Source organism: Chionomys nivalis, chromosome 4, assembly GCF_950005125.1.
Source record: "Chionomys nivalis chromosome 4, mChiNiv1.1, whole genome shotgun sequence".
Classification (NCBI taxonomy): domain Eukaryota; kingdom Metazoa; phylum Chordata; class Mammalia; order Rodentia; family Cricetidae; genus Chionomys; species Chionomys nivalis.
This window is the reverse complement of record NC_080089.1, coordinates 17,170,082-17,190,264: the sequence shown is the minus strand read 5'-3', so window position 1 is coordinate 17,190,264 and position 20,183 is coordinate 17,170,082.

Sequence of the window (20,183 nt, the reverse complement as noted above, 5' to 3'; positions counted from 1 at the left end):
CTCTTCATTTATGTACAAGAGTCCTTGTCACTTCACAGTCCAGGAGATTGGAAACAGTAAGTGAAGAAAATCATAACAGGTGAACTTTAGGCACAGGCGCAGCCCTGGTGGCAACAGCGCGGAGAAGTATTCTTCTGTGATGGCTGTGGCACCTGACCCAGTCAGGTGTTATTTGGGGTCACTGACAACGTTCACACTGTAGTCAGTATTCCAGGAAAACAGGAAGTTACGTGGCCTAACTTCTCCCAAAAGCAGCGATAAATGTGGTTGTGTGGCAAAACTTCAGACACTTTGCATTTTATCCCCAAAGGGCTACATAAAGCAGTGGAGCTGCATTTATTTGGAGTAATTCAGCCTATTACCTTGAAGCCATAAGCTTGTTACATAATGGTAACTTATTTTCTTATTAAGTAAATGGTGATTGAGTGCTTATCCTGTGTAAAATTCCATTAGGGGAGTGTATTGAAGATAACCAGATGTCCCTAAGCACAAGCCAAACATCTAGGTTTTGTACAAGCTGTACAGAATGGGGCAGTAAAATTCATTCCTAGCATCTAGTGCAGAGCCTACTCAGGGGCTGATCTCTGAGTTTGAGGCCAGCCTGCTATACTGTTATACAAATGGAGTTCAAGGACAGCCAGGACTGTTACACAGAGAAATCCTGTCTCAAAACAACAACAACAACAAAAAAGCCCAACATCAAGAAAAACATACACACATACACACACACACACACACAAAATGAAAATTCTCAAGGCAACAGCAACAACAAAACATTTCACTCTAGATAATACTGTGTTACGTAAGGACATTTTCATATGAGGGCATATTGTTCGAAGACCATACTTCCTCATGCTTCTCATTGTTTCCCTTTGCTCTCCTAGATAATTTTGATTTTTCTTTCATGCCATATCTCTCTATATAATATATGATGTATGTGATATGACATGTACTTATTTATGCATTTACATAAAATCTAGGAATCACATTCAAGGAAGAAAACTCATGAAATGTGACTCTCTGAGACTGACTAAGTTTGATAATGGGATTATCTTATCTGCGTTCATTTTCCTGAAAATGACATAGGTTCATTCTTTTTATGGCTAAAAAAAAATCTGAATTTTGTCTAACCCTTTTCCTTAACCATTCTCTATTTGCAGACACCTATGTTAGTGCAGAACATAGCTCTCCCACAAAGAACAGTGCTGCAATAAGCAGTGTTGCTCAAGCATCTCCAATAAGCTGACTTCCAAGTCTTCCTTTGAGTAAATATCAGTAGTGGATATATAGGATCATCTGTTGGATGTAGTTTTGGTTTTGTGAGATGCTTCTGTGCTGACTCCTTAGTAGCTGGACAAGCTTGCACTCCCAGCAACAGTGTCAGAGTGCTTCTTTTAGTCCATCCACACTTGTTATCTGCTCCCTAACGACTGCCCTTCTGGCTACAACGATTCTCAAATAATAGCAAATCCAATTATTCTATCAACCGAGTACTGCTATCCATGAATGTGGTGGGATATGTCTCTATCAATTCAGAGGTGGAGTGGGGAGGATCAGGAGTTTGGGCTAACCTTGGCTACAACAACACTTTTGAGACATGAGAGAACATCCCAAAGTAAAGGCAATGCCATAATGAATATAAAGTTGTATGTTTATAGGATTAACTCACTTTGTTTTCATATATTATTCATAAATATATTAATAATCTCTGTTATGAACATATTTGTGGAGGACTCTCTTTAAATTACTTACAGATTATCTCACAATTCCAAAGGAAACTCTGACAGTATCCAAGAGGAAAGAATATAGAGCTGGCCCACAGTCACAGCTCCTCAGCTACTCCAAGTGCTGCTAGTTTTCTATGACTATTTGTAAGAAAATTAATCTCAGAGGAGTTAAATAATTCCCAAGGTATTTCCCCATAAGGAATTTCAGGGTCAACATGGGGATTCTAGCTGTTGAGTCCGTGCTTTTGCCTCAAACCGTTCCGTCTCAGTTCCAGGAAACACACAATAGGCTGAAAGTCCGGACTCAGAAAATTACACACATAAATGCCCCAGTGAAATGCCAAAGTGCCCTACAAGGTGTGTTTATGAGTAGCAAACTCAGGGGAAAAAGTGGGAAATGTCTTGGCTATTGGCAGTAGTAGGTCAGTCAAAAGTCCTCAGCTAAAAAATTCTCAGTTCACAAGGCAGAAGCACACTCCTCTGACTGACATGGACAAAAGGTCAATGTCAATGCATCCTTGACCCATGAGAGACAGAGACTGTGCTGCTTAGGTTGTGGGTCTTATCCTCTCTTTTTTATCATCTTCTTAGCAGAGAAGCAAAAAGGAATGAGATCTAAAGGGAATAGATAGCCCTGGAACCAGATTCGGGTATATAAGAAAAACATTTTAAATGATATAAACCCATGACCCTCCTCCTTTCCTTTGCAGGAATGATATCTGATTTTTAACACATCGGTTGACTTCCCTGCACCAAAAAGCCATGGGCAGTTACGCTCCCTGTGCAGACTTCAGAATGACTCTCAGTCTGAACTCAATTTGCTTAAAGCTCCTTACTGAGCAACAAGCTTAGGAAAAAATCTAGGTACCTACAGAAGTATTCTGTATCTAGCCTTTGTAATTAAGACAGAAAAGTAGGCTGTTCATTGAAGAGTCCACTGTGCCTCCCTTCAACATTAATTATGACATTCATCATCGTGTGCCTTTGAGGACAAGGAATCCTGCCATATTCCTGAAGGCAATCCATCCCGAGTTTCTATTAAACAATGCTTCTGGACCAGCAAGGAACAGCATGGGCCCCTGCTCTGCCCGTTCATTAAAGACTTCCTCCTGCCGCTCAGCAGCAGGAGCAGATGCTGAGGCCTTAACAGCCACAGCGTGTAGAGTGCTGCCATGCACATCTGTGCTGCTGCATAATGAGAGAAGGAGCTGGAACTGATCTGCTACAGCCAGAGAGGAGAGAGGAGCACACAGAGGAAGGCACTCCCTAGCATTCCCATGGATTCAGTCTCTACAGCCAGAGAGGAGAGAGGAGAACACTGAGGATGGCACTCCCTCGTGTTCCATGGATTCAGTCCCTACAGGGTCCGTTGAAATAAGTTTCCAATTTCCAAAATATAACAACAGTCTTTCATATTATTTGGATCTCGACAAAATTCTGCCATGTTATTGCACCAGAGTGAATTTTCTCTTCTGAGTTAAAGTTAACAATGACACCTTCATCTTATTAGACTTGCCAAGCTTTCGCAAATTACCTTATGTTAAACATTATCTTCCTATTGGTATATGGCTTATTTTGATTTTAAATGCTACAGTTGGCTTCTAAGTTGCAATTAAAAATTTTAAGAACTTTTGGTTCTCAAAGCCCTTAAGAGAGTCTTCTTCCAAGGTCTTCAGACTTTGGATCACACCCCGGCTGCCTTGCACATTGGATGCATCATTCCATAAGGAATTACTCTCCACAGGTCGGACACTTTAGCAGTTTTTGTGAGTATTTAACCAAATTCAAGTTAGACTTATGCTTTTAGTGTGTCTTATTTTTTCTTGTATTGTGTATGGTGTGTATATCTGTCAATATTTCTGTATGTATATGTGTGCGTGTGTGTGTTAATAAGTTTGTGTATGAACCTCTGTGTGTCTGTGTATCTCTGTGTGAGAGTATGTCTGCATGAGCATGTCTGCCATTATGTGTGTGTGAATGCAAAGGTAGCTGTTTTGTGTTTAGTTGATGTGCTTTTTATTCCACCCAAATGGGATTATATTACATCTGGCCACCTAGGCATGCAGTGAGCAGCCTTAGTGAATAATATTTAGTTATTGGTTAGACTTCTGGGGATATGCCATCTGGCTGTTCATTAATGTTCATAATAATGTCTTTCACTAAAAATAATAATAGTAACCAGGCCATGGAGCTCTCATATATTGTCCTTAAATCACCAACCATTCTCCCTGATATCTCCATGCATACCACACTCTGTTTCCTAGTTTATTCTTCTTGGCTAGAATTCCAACCACAACAAGGAGTGTCTACTTACCAACTTCTTCCTTCATGTGCATGTAATAATTCTTATTCCTGAGCACTCAGTTACCCAAGAAGTCACTAATCCTACACACTTAGGTACTATTTCATGAGATGACAGTGCATGAAGACCAGGGTGCTAAATGCCATATTTTGAACTGGTGCATTCTGACAGAAGCCACTGACTCTTAGTTATATCAAGAAAGTCAAGAAGCTGCTGTGTGCTGAGAAGTGAGGTTCCCCTTGAGCCAATAGACAATATCAGGGTTTTCCACAGTGTGCCACTGTCCATAATTAGGACTTAAATATTGTTTTTAATTACTGTTGCTTTATAAACAGAATTTTGAGGTTTTTAATTTTCAGAAATTTGACAAAGCTAAAAATCAGCCATGTGGTTGTTCTGCAAAAATAGGACTTGCAAAACTAAGCCGTGTAGTCAATTTCATAGCTAAGGTATAGTTCAGAGATGAATGTTAGTAACATTGTGTGTCCTCGCTTCATAGTCTTAGAAATGATTCCCACAGATTAAGTTAGGGACTGAGCTGTAAATAAAATCCTCATATCCCATTAATTACAAGCTGTTAACCTTAGGTAAAAATTTAGCCCCTTTTAAAGATGGATCTGGGAAATGTCAACATTTCGTTGGTTTTACAGGACATAGAACTAAAAGGGATATCTTAGAAAGACATCCCATAATGTCACACAACTTTGTGAGATTTGGGGGTATATGCCTTTAACTTGGGAGTCAGAGCTCCCTGATCTTTCCAGCTATGTTACTGCATTGGTTGGGGCTGAGGAAATGGGACCCTGAGAATGGAGTAGGACCCAGACTCTCCCTGTCTCAGAGGTTCTTCCTTCTACCATTTATTCTCCAGGTTCCTGAGCATGCTACCACCTCTTGTAAAGGTCTTAGAACTTCACACAGCCTTTATTCTTGCTTCAGTCCTTTTAAATTCCAATCCTATTGAATTTTCTGGAGCCATTTGTCGGTTACTTTCTCCACTGTTACATATAGCGATTTTTCTCAACTCTTAGTCACAATGGTTTTACTCACTAACTCTGCTATTTTTAATTTACCTATTGAGGCATTTCCCTTTTATAGCTTAAAAATGGTGTGACATTGGGATACCCAATAGACTGAGAAAAAATTATATATGAACTATTTAAAAGAGTTAACTTTTTTTTACAAATATATATATATATATATATATATATATATATATATATATCATAAAATTTCTCTCTGAGAATGCTCCTGAGAGCAAATTAGCTAGATGGCTGAGGTTCAATCTAAACAACTTTGAAATGTGTGGGTACTGGGTTATTACAGGCTTCTGCTGCCTGCAGTCAGCGGTTTCCTCTTTATTGTAAACACTTCCTCTTGTCCTGAGCTCAGTTGCACTACAGGGTCTCCATGTCTTAACTACAAAGGAGCAGGCTGCAGTGTCTCCTGCAAGGTTTGTCTAACTCGGTGTTGTTTTGCAATCCGCCACCCCCAAACAGTGTGGCCCAGTAAGAAACCATAAACAAAGCAATGGCACAGTGCAGTGAGTCATCTGGGTCAAAATGCCAGACTGGTGTTTCTGGTCCTTGGCAACTGTCTTATTCAGGCCCTCCCTTACTCTAACTTGGCCAACCAGTGTGGCTCACTGTAGGACCTTCTTGTCCCTTGCCTGTAGCCTTAAGGCTTACTCCGTAGTTGGGAATCCATGCCTGACGCTATAAACTTAGCCAAATACCCATTGCTGGTCAAAACGTGGTACATGAAGGGAAACCTACTACAGCCATCTTCCTAAACCCATATAATTCCCCATACATTCTAAATATCTGCTTTTATATTCTCAGTTACGTGCAGTTCTTCCCACTCACCAAAAAGCTTCTCTGTTCAGCAGACAGAGAACATTACAGACAGACACAACTGTGTACAATTCAGAGAATAATTGAACTCAGAGTACCTGTCCCCAGCAAGTACATCTACAGCACAGCCCCTACATCTAAGGCTCAGGGAACATTATGGAAGGAAGGGCAGAAAAATTGTAGGAGCCAAAAGAACATGCCATTTGCTGCCTTCTTAAAACAAAATAAAAAAACAAAAAGCCAAAGAGGATATGAAGTGGAGGGAGGAGTATAAGGAGGAAAAGTGGATTTGAGAGGAGTTTGAGGAAGGTGTGGGACTGAATGAGATCAAAATATTAATTCTCCAAGAATTAATTAAAATAAACTATATTGTTTGTAAAAGTTCACCTTACTTCAACATTCTCTCTGAATACAAGCAGGATTCACTCTTCATTGCATGCTGTTTCTAAGGGCATTAGGAGAGTCCAAAACAGCATCTTTATAGGTCCTACAAACTGTCCAGAAATTTGTACTTCACTTCATCCCATGCTATGGAAGCTGTCTTCCTGAAGTCTAACTGCAAAATTCAAACACCAGTGCTTCAACTGTTGATATTACCCACTGAGTGTCTCTCTGCTACACTGAAAGCCTAACTTTACCACTTGCTTGTTGCTTTCTGATATTTGCATTTATCTCTTTATAACTCTGTGAATATTACAAAATTGTTGTTTAAACAACCCCAAATCCATGAACCATGTACCTTCTTGAAGTACAAGCAATATGGGAGCCACACTAATGTGGAGCACACACATTTGGTCACTTCAACTAGTTCACGGATGGACACAGCCAGAGCCTGTCACTGATATTCAAGGAGAATTTCATTAAAAGTTTGAAGTTGACTGAGAAGCTGAGACAGAAAAGCTGCCCAATCAGAAACATCCTGTACACGTCCAGTGAAATAATACCTTGATGGGACTCCATGGAGCCTTTTCCTAAAGCTGGATTTAGGCCAATTTTGACCCTGTATTTTTTCATCGTTGTGTGCTTTTTACTTGTATGTGTGTCTAAGTTTGTTTCTCTCTACATATGTCTTTGTATGTTATCCACACATACATTTTATAAAGCAGTATTCTGGACTCTTTTCTACCATGTCAGATGTTTTATTATCTTTGGGCTCAGCTAAGTGTTAGGAGGTTTGAGGATGTGTCATCGCAGTGATTTTCTCTTCAAGTGTTTGTTTTTGTTGTTCTGCCTTAAGCATCTGTCTGTCGGGATACATGCAACCTCCTTCTATGTTTGTGAGACTGCCTTCTCCATTCTTATTGCTCTTTTCATTCCGTGTAGAGTTCACTTCCCAATTTATTCTCCTCTGTTACTAGTGATAGGAAGCAGACAGTAGCAGCCAAAACAAGGGTAGGGTAAACCTTGTGTTAATTGCATTGGAAAGCACATGTATTCCTCAATTATGACAATATGGTTCACAGACAGAAGCTAAAATACTACTAGGATAAATGTGGTTTATTTAGCTTGAAATCTAAATGTATTCATAACTAGAATATAAAAGGATTAGAACATTGGTAAAGAAAAGACCAGGCCTAGTAGAAATGAGAGGGAGCATACATGAGTTAAGGGTATGAGAAGAAATAAGGAAAGTGATATGGGCCAGACACAGGAAATGAAAGCACAGTCTTAAAAGCTAAGTCACTCAAAAAAAAAAAAAAAAAAAAAAAAAAAACCAAAACCAAAAGCAATTAATATTCAGAATCATCTCTGCAGGTAAGAAGATGGCTGCTAGTCTCTAAGTACTACAGAATAAGTTAGAAAAGAAAAGAATACATTCCTGCTCATTTATATGCACACACAATCCACATCATTATTGGAGTTCCTAGCCCTTAGAATTGGTGTCCACACTTAGTACCATTCCCTCAAAACTAAAGTCTTCTCACTGTTTTTGTTACATTATTTTCAGTGTCTAGAAATCTGAATGGTCAGAGAACACCCACATCCATGTTTGCTTTTGTTGTTTGGTGCCCATGCCCATCATGATCCAGGCTGCTTTGGGTTTCTTGTCTGAGTGTATTTGCATATACGCTCTGTGTCAGGGGAAGTTCTCTTCTCTTAATGTTAAGTGGTTGGGATGGTCATCATTTACTTAGCTGGTAGAGAAACTTGGTGAGCTGATGTTTGGAGATGTCTCTTAAGTGAATAAAGGGTTGAAAGAAGTAGAAAATCAAATGAAATTTTGTAATATAAGAGAATATGAAATTGTAATTTGGGTGCTCAGAAATAGATTTTCTTAAAAGGTAGCAAGTACAATTTCATATTTTCTATACCTTACTTAAAGTTATAGTGTCAGAGGTGAATAATTCTACAACAAACCCTTAGTCTGTAAAGCAATGTACACACGTACACACACACACACATACACACACACACACTTTAGTTCCTTGGTGTACAAGAAAAGAAATGAATCAGACACATCTAAGTGTGAATTTCAGCACATATGTACCCAGGTGACATGTGAGCTCCAGTATATGGTTTCAGAATGTGTTTTCCTGTCTGTAAAATGAAGTTTTCAATATTCTGTCAAAGTTGTAATGAAGACATGAATAAAATTTATGAACCTGCAGATAACTGATTCCAATTACTAGCCAGATGGATAAAATTACCCCTGTTAAGCAGATGAAATGTATGTACAAAACAGAGTAACTAGAATTCCCCCATGAATGCTAAGCAGAAGACCCATGCTCATTGGTGGGGCTGGAGTAGGTGAATACTACAGATAGAAAGTCGGACACTCACATGCCTCTGAGTTCTGTAGCGTGTGAACTGTAAAGCCTTGAGAAGCTCACTCTTCCTTCCTGAGGTTGATAGTCCATTAAAAAGGCAGGGCAGGTTCATGGGTACAGGAGGCTGAATTGGGGATTAACTGCAGGAACACGTACAGAAGGGCGTCAAACAAAACTTTGGTTTTCACTATATCAAGATGCATTTAAAAGAAACAGAAACCAATTTGAATAGTATTTCAGGAAAAATATTGAAAGTTTTTGCAAATTTCTATTACAGTTGTCTGTCTAGGACTTTTTTCTATGGTCTCAGAACTACAGTGACCACTAAGTAAAAAGCACAGAGAACAGAAGAATAAAAGGGATATTCTCCGTGGTTGCTGGGGTCAAGAACTCTAGACTGGTTATAATATATTACTATGAATTTACAGATTCGGTGAATTAAGAAATATACAGTTAATTCACACTGATGAGTGTATTTCTTTATATGATGTTCTCAATTTTTAATGTCTTTCATAATTTCTATGACCTCCTTCTTTTTCCAAGCTCCCTCTACACTGTTCCTAGAGTTTTATGTAATTCTCCAGTAGCCATAATCTTTAAGATTTCCCTTTATTCTGGTAATATCAGATATTTATATTATATAACTAGCAAAATTACAGTTATGAATTAGCAAAGAAATGACTTTTCTTGTTAGAGGTCACCACAACACAGGGAACTGCACTAAAGGGCAGCAGCATTCAGAGGGTGAAGAACCACTGATTTAGATGATAGTATCAATTATTAAAATTAAAATTCAAGGGGTTGGACAGATGACTCAGCAAGTAAGCAAGCACATTGCTCAAACACTGTACCCGAATTCAGTTTCCAGCACCCAGACTCAGTGACTGAAAACCACTAGCTGCAGAGAACCCAAGGCCCTCTTCTGGATAGCACAAGGACATGTGCACATTCCCCCCCACATATACACACAAAAATACACACATATACACATAATTGTAAATAAATAGATATTTAAAATAATTTGACAAAACTAACATTTTTATAATATCAAAGATTGCTCATGAAAATACACAATTTGAATAAATAAAATAGAAAAGAATTAATTTGTAATTCTGTCTCAAACAATGTAGAGGATAGCTGCTTTTAACAAAGAGTGTGGCCAACTTATCTCTCTGCTGTACCCTACAGTCCTGGGTAGCGTTTGCTCATAGTAAAGAATCAATAACTATGTATCTATAGTACACAGACAGAAATAGACATAAGTACCTAATGATAAATGATTTAATCATAATATATTTATTTACCTGTATTCTTTTCTCCCTCTATGAGTTTCTAAAGCACATTATAAAATGTGATGATTAGCAAAATAGACAAAGGCTATCCATTATAAAAAATTACAGCAATAGAAAGGAGTAGATTATTATAAGAATTTACAAAATAATATGATAAATACTCTGAAATAGGCTTCAAAACTGATATATCCAATCCAAGCTCAGAGGTCAGAGTAAAATTGCTCAGAGGGGGAAACATGAAGACTATAATATAAGGAATTTAGTTTTGGCATAATTTGAACTGATATGGATCAGTTTCTTCATGGAGCCATCAGTACATAGTAGTTATAGTTTGGAAACATTTTCTATCATTACAAGGCTCTTAAAGAACAGTAAGATGGTCTAATTAATTCTAGATAATATACTCCTGAAGGTTTACTACACTACTGTACCCAGTTCTGAAGCCTATAGTAACCACAAAATATGTAAATATTGCAAACAATTCAAGTTGGGACAACATCTCTAGCTATCTGACTTAAATTGTATTCTTCTTTCTTAGAGGGCTATAGATGTTAGCAGTCTCACCTTGTACATTCTATGTTCTGCCCCCTCATTTAAGATATCCCAACCTAGGAAAAAAATGTTAGACTGTGAAAAGTAGGCTGCTTCCCTTGGTCAAAGGGTCCTTTGAAATAAAATAATTCTCATTGTAGGAATCAACTTTACACATAAAAAGTGAATTGGGAGGAACAATTCAAGTATAGGGGACATTTGGAATATGTAGATTGTTTCACAACACAAAGATATGAAAACTTTCTTTGTATTAAGTATGCACTCTATCAAAATTCCAGTCATCTATTCATAATATTAAAAATGAACCCTAATATTTATATGGAAGAATAAAAGAACCAAATAGCTAAAACATCTGAATAAATGAAAGAAAAAGGGAAACATCACAATGCCTATTTGTAATTGTTTGAAAAAAAAAACACGGTTTCCAAAGGAAGTGACACTATTAGGAGGTGTAGCCTTGCTGGAGGAAGTGTGTCACTGTTGAGATGGGCTTGGAGGTATCTTTTGCTCAAGCTTCCCTCAGTGTGACAGTCAGTCAACTTCCTGTTGCCTCTGTAAGGACTCTCAGCCCAGGAGAGTTTCCTTCATGCCACCATTCTCCCCAGTTATGGACTGAAACTCAGAAACTGTAAGTGAGCTACCTCAATTAAATATTTCCTTTATAAGAGTTGCCATGGTCATGGTGTCTCTTCACAGTAATAAAAACAAATAAAAACAGAAACAAACACTAAGACACTATTGTTGTCATCATATTAACTTGTCATAGTACCAAACTGCCTTCTGGTTCATGTTTATACTTAGAGGAGAGTAGTAGCTTTCTTTCGACCTTGGTCAGAGAAACTTCTTTCTGTGATGGACAGATGGTAATTCAGAGATGCAAAGCTCTTCAAAGTGCTGAGAATGCTCAGCCTTACACAGGGCATTTGTGTGACTCTCTCCCCAGTCTATGGATCAGAAACATTGAAAAAGAAGGAATAGAAAGAGTATAAGAGTTAGGAGAAGTGAAGGAGTCTGTGAAATGCTGTCTTCTGAAAATGCAAGGCTCTTGTACTTATGAACTCATAGCATCTGTGGTTATCAGACCTGCACAAGGTGAAGATAGTGAAAATCCCACAGGGATTAGGGACAATTCATGAGGATCCACCCCCTTATACTGGTAGCTGATAAAGAATTACTTTTACTTGACTGTGTACTCACTGATAGGTTGCCCATGGTCCGTTGGGCCTATGACCACATACAAATGGAGAGCAATAGCTGGAATCACTAGGGTATTAAAAATAAAAGAAAATGTTAAATTGTGCATTGTGGAGGGTGCCTGAGAAAAGCTGGAGGGTGGAAATAGTGATGGAGAAGGGTCATCTGTCTATCGGATGCTTTCATTGGTTAATTAATAAAGAAACTGCTTGGCCTGATAGGTCAGAACATAGGTGGGTGGAGTAGACAGAACAGAATGCTGGGAAGAAGGGAAGTGAGGCAGACACGATGAAGCTCCATTAGGCGCCATTTGTAGTGAGAGCTCCGGGCAGGCCTGCTTTCCGTCCCGCTTAGCTCCTGCACGGCTAGCTTTACCCAAAATAATTACACAGAAACTGTATTCATTTAAGCAATGGTTGGTCCATTAGCTCTATCCTCTTACTGGCTAACTCTCACATCTTGATTAACCCATTTCTATTAATGTGTGTAGCACCATGAGATGGTGGCTTCCGGGGAGATTCTAGCCTACGTCCATCTTGGGCTGGAGCTTCATCATGCCTGCCTCACTTCCCTTCTTCCCAGCATTATTTCTGGAGATAGGCTTGAATAGAATTGGTTCTAACTCTTAGTCTAGAATTTTATCTTAGGTCTAATATCTTTGCCCTAACTGGGTTAACAGGCATTGTTTTATATCTATGTAAAAGTGAACAGCTTAAAAAGAATAAAAAGAAGAGAAGGAAAAGAAAAGGGGGAGGAAAAGAATGGAAATATAGAATTGAGGAAGGGAGGGAGGAAAGAGCTTTGAGAGAATAGAAACAGAAGATGATGGAGAGAGATAAAAAGACAATGTATAAACAACTGCATAACATTATAAAGAGTTGATAGATGAGTGACAATTTCCTACAAACTTAAAGAAAGCCCCTCACCAGCTCTAAAAATTTAAGCAAATAAAAGCACAAGATATGAACACAAAGTTCACAGAGGTAAAAGATATTTAATTTAAAGAAAACCAATCATTATGCTTGGGAATACAAATGGAAAATAGATACCAATGTAATTCTTATCTCTCAATGGTTCAGAAACATGGGACACCTACTAAGAGTACACCCCTGAAGATGCTGTGGAAACAAAAGACCTTGTGTTATACATCTGGGGTTATTTGTTGGTTGATGCTTATGAAACTGCCTGTAAAGATGCCTGCACAATACCTATCAATGCACATTTTGACCTATGGATGAAATATACATACATATATGTATATGTGTGTGTTACAGATATTATTTGATATGTAGGCATATATTTGAAGCAAGCATTATTTACAATTCAAAAAGCAAGAACACACACATACACATATAAAATGCTAATTTTCTATAAGTAAAATAGGAAAAAAATCTCTTATGTGCCTGTGTATGTACAAAGCAACTTTAAGGATATAAGAGCAACTAAGCATGACAGAGGGTGGTGATGTGGAAGAACAATGACATACTAAGAGGAAGTACTTTATTATAAACTTAAAATTTTTGAGAATGTATGAATGACTTAAATGAATTTCTTACTGAAAGCTAAATGAAAATATGTGATTACTAATTTATAATAAGTTGTCCAGCCACTTATTTGTTCAGCCACCCCCCCTAAGTCAGAGATATTTTTAAGATGAGGTAGACCTATTCTTACATACAGGGGAAATGAGACGGACAGCACTAGTTTTTGTTTTCAAAGATCAAATTCTGAACCTTATGTTATGGGAAGAAATTTCCTAAAGACTGGTGGCTCTCTTCCCTACCTCCATATTTGTTTGCACTGTGACTGTGCCACTGACATTCCTTTCTTGCTCCTCAGTGCGAAGTGTTAGAATCCTGTTCCTGGCCATCAGTGATGTGCTTACACTCCTGAGTCACGAAGCTGCAGTAGTGGCCTTACTGTCTTTGCTTCACTCTTTTCCAAAGCCATCACTGGCTTTGGCTGTCATTTCCAAGGACCTCAAGATTAGTAAGAATTATAGACTCAGGATTTCTCTAGTAACAACACTGAGAATCAATAAAAAATGATTGGTCATTTAGTGTAATATACCTGGCAATAATCAGAAGCCTCTGGTTGATGACAAATTGATCTTGAAACACTAATTATTCACACAACTTGCTAAGATGGATTTCAGGATCCATCTTCTTCGGTGACTGGATAGTCATGGGTCAGAGAGTTAAGAATTGGCTTTAATGTAGTGGACACTTGACGTTGACATGTACGTTGTGTTTCTGCTCTCCTAAAGGACGTGCATGGGACCCAGAGCTGACTGCCAAGTGTGTGTTAGTGAACATGGAAGTGAAAAATTTTATCAGCCTTTAACACTTTTCAAAAGATAATTCATTTCTTATTGTTGCAAAGAGTGGGCTAATGGATGACAAGGATGATTGATTTTACAAGTAAAATGGAGAAGGATAGACTCATTCTTGCCACACTCCCTCTCCAGGAAAAGACTTTCTAGTCTGCTTAAACATTTTCTCAGATTCTACTTAGTTCCCAGCCTGCAGGTATGAGGAAAGCCCCAGGGAAAATCAGAAAACTTGTGCCTTGGTAAGGATCTACTCTGTGGCTTCTGGCCCTCTACTTCCTAACAGGGAAATTAGACAAATTACTTATTTCTGAGCTTTGCATCCTCATGAGAAGGGTGTTCATGCCTTAAGGTGTTATTTTTAGACTAGCAAAAATATATACTATTAATAAAGACTCCTATAAAAATAGAGATTATTAGTCATTTATTGAAGGTTACAATTTGAAGATCCAGTTTCATTGAGGTACTTAGGGTCTAGAGACAGTCCCAGGAGGAGGAAAGAATCTCTAGTTTGAGCCACTTACTCTCACCCATGAGCTGTTAAAAGTATGTTATAATCATAAATATTCTTTCTTTTTTTCTTAGGTAGAAAGTCTCATAATATACAATAGAAATATCATTTTTTTTACCTATTTTTTTTATTCTTTTTTACTTAAAATTTCCAACTGCTCCCCGTTTCCCATTTCCCTCCCCCTCCTCCCACATATTGCCCCCTCCCCCTGTTCCCCTCCCCCTATCCCCACTCCACTTCTCCTCCCCCTAGTCCACTCCCCCTCCCTCTCGATACTGAAGAGCAGTCCAAATTCCCTGCTCTACATGAAGACCAAGGTCCTCCCACTTCTATCTAGGTCCAGGAAGGTGAGCATCCAAACAGGCTACGCTCCCACAAAGCCAGTTCATGTATTAGGATCGAAACCTAGTGCCATTGTCCTTGGCTTCTCATCAGCCTTCATTGTCCGCCTTGTTCAGAGAGTCCAGTTTCAACCCATGCTTATTCAGTCCCAGTCCAGCTGGCCTTGGAGAGCTCCCAATAGATCAGTTCCACTGTCACAGTGGGTGGGTGCACCCCTCGTGGTCCTGATTTCCTTGCTCATGTTCTCCCTCCTTCTGCTCCTCATTTGGACCTTAAGAGCTCAGACGGTTGATCCAAATTGGGTCTCTGTCTCTCTCTCGATCCATCGCCAGATGAAAGTTCCTGTGCCATTCTCCTTGGCCTCTCGTCAGCTCTCATTGTCCACCACATTAAGAGAGTCCGGTTTTATCCCATGTTTTTTTCAGTAGCAGTCCAGCTGGCCTTGGTGAGCTCCCAATAGATCGGCCCCCCTGACTCAGTGGTTGGGTGCACCCCTCATGGTCCTGACTTCCTTGTTCATGTTCTCTCTCCTTCTGCTCCTCATTATAACCTTGGGAGCTCAGTCCGGTGCTCCAGAGTGGGTCTCTGTCTCTATCTCCATCCATCGCTAGATGAAGGTTCTATGGCGATATGCAAGATATTCATCAGTATGATTATAGGATAGGTTCATTTCAGGTTCCCTATCCTCAGGTGCCCCAATGAACTAACTGGGGACATTGCCCTGGGCTTCTGGTAGCCATTCCAGGTTCAAGTCTTGCCAACCCTTAGGTGGCTCCCTTAACTAAGGTATGAGTTTCCCTGCTCCCCCATCCAACCTTCCTTCACCCCCAATCACCCCGATTCCCCCAGTTCCCCTCATCCTCTCCTTCACACTTTTCTCTCCCCATCTCCCCTCATCCCCATCCCACCCCACCCCCCAAGATTCCCATTTTTTGCCCATCAATCTTGTCTATTTCCCATAGCTGGGAGGATATCTATATGTTTTTCCTTGGGTTTACCCTCTTGTTTAGCTTCTTTAGGATCACAAATTATAGACTCAGTGGCCCCTATCCATGGCTAGAAACCAATTATGAGTGAGTACATCCCATGATCTTCTTTTTGGGTCTGGGTTACCTCACTCAGGATCGTATTTTCTATTTCCATCCATTTGCATGCAAAATTCGAGAAGTCATTGTTTTTTACCGCAGAGTAGTACTCTAATGTATATATATTCCACACTTTCTTCATCCATTCTTCTATTGAAGGGCATCTAGGTTGCTTCCAGGTTCTGGCTATTACAAATAATGCTCCTATGAACATAGTTGGACAAATGCTTTTGTCATATGCTAGGGCATCTCTTGGGTATATTCCCAAGAGTGCTATTGCTGGGTCTAGGGGTAGGTTGATCCCAATTTTTCTGAGAAACCGCCACACTGATTTCCAAAGTGGTTGCACAAGTTTGCAGTCCCACCAGCAATGGATGAGGGTACCCCTTTCTCCACAACCTCTCCAGCAAAGGCTATCCTTGGTGTTTTTGATTTTAGCCATTCTGACAGGTGTAAAATGATATCTCAAAGTTGTTTTGATTTGCATTTCTCTGATCACTAAGGAGGTTGAGCATGACCTTAAGTATCTTTTGGCCATTTTAACTTCTTCTGATGAGAATTCTCTGTTCAGTTCAGTGCCCCATTTTTTAATTGGGTTAATTATCCTTTTAAAGTCTAGTTTCTTGAGTTCTTTATATATTTTGGAGATCAGACCTTTGTCTGTAGCGGGGTTGGTGAAGATCTTCTCCCAGTCAGTAGGCTGCCTTTTTGTATTAATGACAGTGTCCTTTGCTTTACAGAAGCTTCTCAGTTTCAGGAGGTCCCATTTATTCAATGTTGCCCTTAATGTCTGTGCTGCTGGGGTTATACATAGGAAGCGATCTCCTGTGCCCATATGTTGTAGGGTACTTCCCATTTTCTCTTCTATCAGGTTCAGTGTGTTCAGATTGATATTGAGGTCTTTGATCCATTTGGACTTGAGTTTTGTGCATGGTGATAGATATGGGTCTATTTTCATTCTTCTACAGGTTGACATCCAATTGTGCCAGCACCATTTGTTGAAGATGCTTTCTTTCTTCCATTGTATACTTTTAGCTCCTTTATCGAAAATTAGTTGTTCATAGGTTTGTGGGTTAAAATCCAGGTCTTCTATACGATTCCATTGGTCGACTGCTCTGTTTTTATGCCAGTACCACGCTGTTTTCATTACTGTAGCTCTGTAATAGAGTTTGAAGTCAGGGATGGTAATGCCTCCAGAAGTTCCTTTATTATATAAGATTGTTTTGGCTATCCTGGGTTTTTTGTTTCTCCATATAAAGTTGATTATTGTCCTTTCAAGATCTGTGAAGAATTTTGATGGGATTTTAATGGGGATTGCATTGAATCTATAGATTGCCCTTGGTAGAATTGCCATTTTTACTATGTTGGTCCTCCCAATCCAGGAGCAAGGGAGATCCTTCCATTTTCTGGTATCCTCTTCAATTTCTTTCTTCAATGCCTTAAAGTTCTTGTCAAATAGATCTTTCACTTCCTTTGTTAGAGTTACCCCAAGATAGTTTATGCTTTTTGTGGCTATCGTGAAAGGTGATGATTCTCTTATTTCCCTCTCTGCTTCCATATCCTTTGTGTATAAGAGGGCGACTGATTTTTTGGAGTTGATCTTGTATCCTGCCACATTACTAAAGGCGTTTATCAGCTGTAGGAGTTCTTTGGTGGAGTTTTTGGGGTCGCTCATGTACACTATCATATCATCTGCAAATAATGCAAGTTTAACTTCTTCCTTTCCAATTTGAATCCCCTTTATCCCCTTATGTTGTCTTATTGCTATTGCTAAAACTTCGAGAACTATATTGAAGAGGTATGGAGAGAGTGGACAGCCTTGGCGTGTTCCTGATTTTAGTGGGATGGCTTTAAGTTTCTCTCCATTTAATTGGATATTAGCTGTCGGCTTGCTGTATATAGCTTTAATTAAATTTAGGTATGACCCTTGTATCCCTAATCTCTCCAAGACTTTTATCATAAAGGGATGTTGAATTTTGTCAAATGCTTTTTCAGCGTCTAATGAAACGATCATATGGTTTTTTTCTTTCAGTTTATTTATATGATGGATTACATTGATAGACTTGCGTATGTTAAACCAGCCCTGCATCTCTGGTATGAAGCCTACTTGATCATAATGGATAATTTTTCTAATGTGTTCTTGGATTCGGTTTGCCACAATTTTGTTGAGGATTTTTGCATCGATGTTCATGAGTGAGATTGGCCTGTAATTTTCTTTCTTGGTTGGGTCCTTGTGTGGTTTTGGTATCAGAGTTACTGTAGCTTCATAAAAGGAATTTGGCAATGACTCTTCTGTTTCTATATTGTGAAATACCTTAAGGAGTATAGGTATTAGGTCTTCTTGGAAGTTCTGGTAGAATTCCGCATTGAAACCATCTGGTCCTGGACTTTCTTTGGAAGGGAGGTTTTTGATAACTGCTTCTAATTCTTCACAACTAACAGGTCTATTTAGGTTGTTCACCTGGTCCTGGTTTAACTTTGGTATATGGTATTTATCTAAAAAAGTGTCCATTTCTTTTACATTTTCCAGTTTTGTGGCATACAGGCTTTTGTAGTAAGATCTAATGATTCTCTGAATTTCCTCTGTGTCTGTGGTTATGTCTCCCTTTTCATTTCTGATCTTATTAATTTGCAAATTCTCTCTCTGCCGTTTGATTAGTTTGGATAGGGGTTTATCAATCTTGTTGATTTTCTCCAGGAACCAGCTTTTTGATTTATTGATTCTTTCAATTGTTTTCTGTGTCTCTATTTTGTTGATTTCAGCCCTCAGTTTGATTATTTCCAGTCTTCTACCCCTTCTAGGTGAGTCTGCTTCTTTTTTTTCTAGAGCTTTCAGGTGGGCTGTTAAGTCTCCAATGTGTGCTTTCTCTGTTTTCTTTAAGTGGGCAGTTAGTGCTATGAACTTTCCTCTCAGGACTGCTTTCATAGTGTCCCATAGGTTTGAGTATGTTGTTTCTTTATTTTCATTGTCTTCAAGGAAGACTTTAATTTCTTTCTTTATTTCTTCCTTAATCCAGGTATGGTTCAGTAGTTGACTATTCAGTTTCCATGAGTTTGTAGGCTTTCTGGGGGTAGCATTGTTGCTGAATTCTAGCTTTAATCCATGGTGATCTGATAAGATACAGGTGGTTATTAATATTTTTTTGTAACTGTGGATGTTTGCTTTGTTACCGAGTATGTGGTCGATTTTTGAGAAGGTTCCATGAGCTGCAGAGAAGAAGGTATATTCTTTCCTATTTGGGTGGAATATTCTATAGATGTCTGTTAAGTCCATTTGATTCATTACCTCCATTAATTCTCTTATTTCTCTGTTAGGTTTCTGTCTGATTGACCTGTCCATTGGTGAGAGAGGAGTATTAAAGTCTCCTACTATTAATGTGTGCGGTTTGATGGCTGCCTTGAGTTTTAACAATGTTTCTTTTACGTACGTGGGTGCTTTTATATTAGGGGCATAGATATTCAGGATTGAGATTTCATCCTGATGAATTGTTCCTGTTATGAGTAGAAAATGTCCCTCTCCATCTCTTCTGATTGATTTAAGTTTGAAGTCAACTTTGTTAGAAATTAGTATGGCCACACCTGCTTGTTTCCTAGGTCCATTTACTTGATAAGCCTTATCCCAGCCCTTTACTCTGAGTAGGTGCCTGTCTTTGTGGTTGAGGTGTGTTTCTTGTAAACAGCAGAATGTTGGATCCTGTTTTCATATCCAATCTCTTAGTCTGTGCCTTTTTATAGGTGAGTTGAGTCCATTGACATTAAGTGATATTAATGACCAGTGGTTGTTAACTCCGGTCATTTTTTTTTAGTAGTAGATTTTGTGTGTTTCCCTTCTTTGAGATGTGCTGGTAAAGGGTTTCTAGATGTCTGAGTTACTGTGGTCATTGTTGGACTCCTTGATTAGTGATTTTCCTTCTATTACTTTCTGTAAGGCTGGATTTGTGGCTACGTATTGTTTAAATTTGTTTTTATCCTGGAAAATTTTGTTTTCTCCATTTATAGTGAACGAAAGCTTGGCTGGGTATAGTAGTCTGGGCTTGCATCCATGGTCTCTTAGTTTCTGCAGTACATCTATCCAGGACCTTCTGGCTTTCATGGTTTCCATAGAGAAGTCAGGTGTAAGTCTGATAGGTTTACCTTTATAAGTAACTTGGCCTTTTTCCTTTGCTGCTCTTAGTATTCTTTCTTTATTCTGTATGCTTTGTGTTTTGATTATTATATGGCGAGAGGA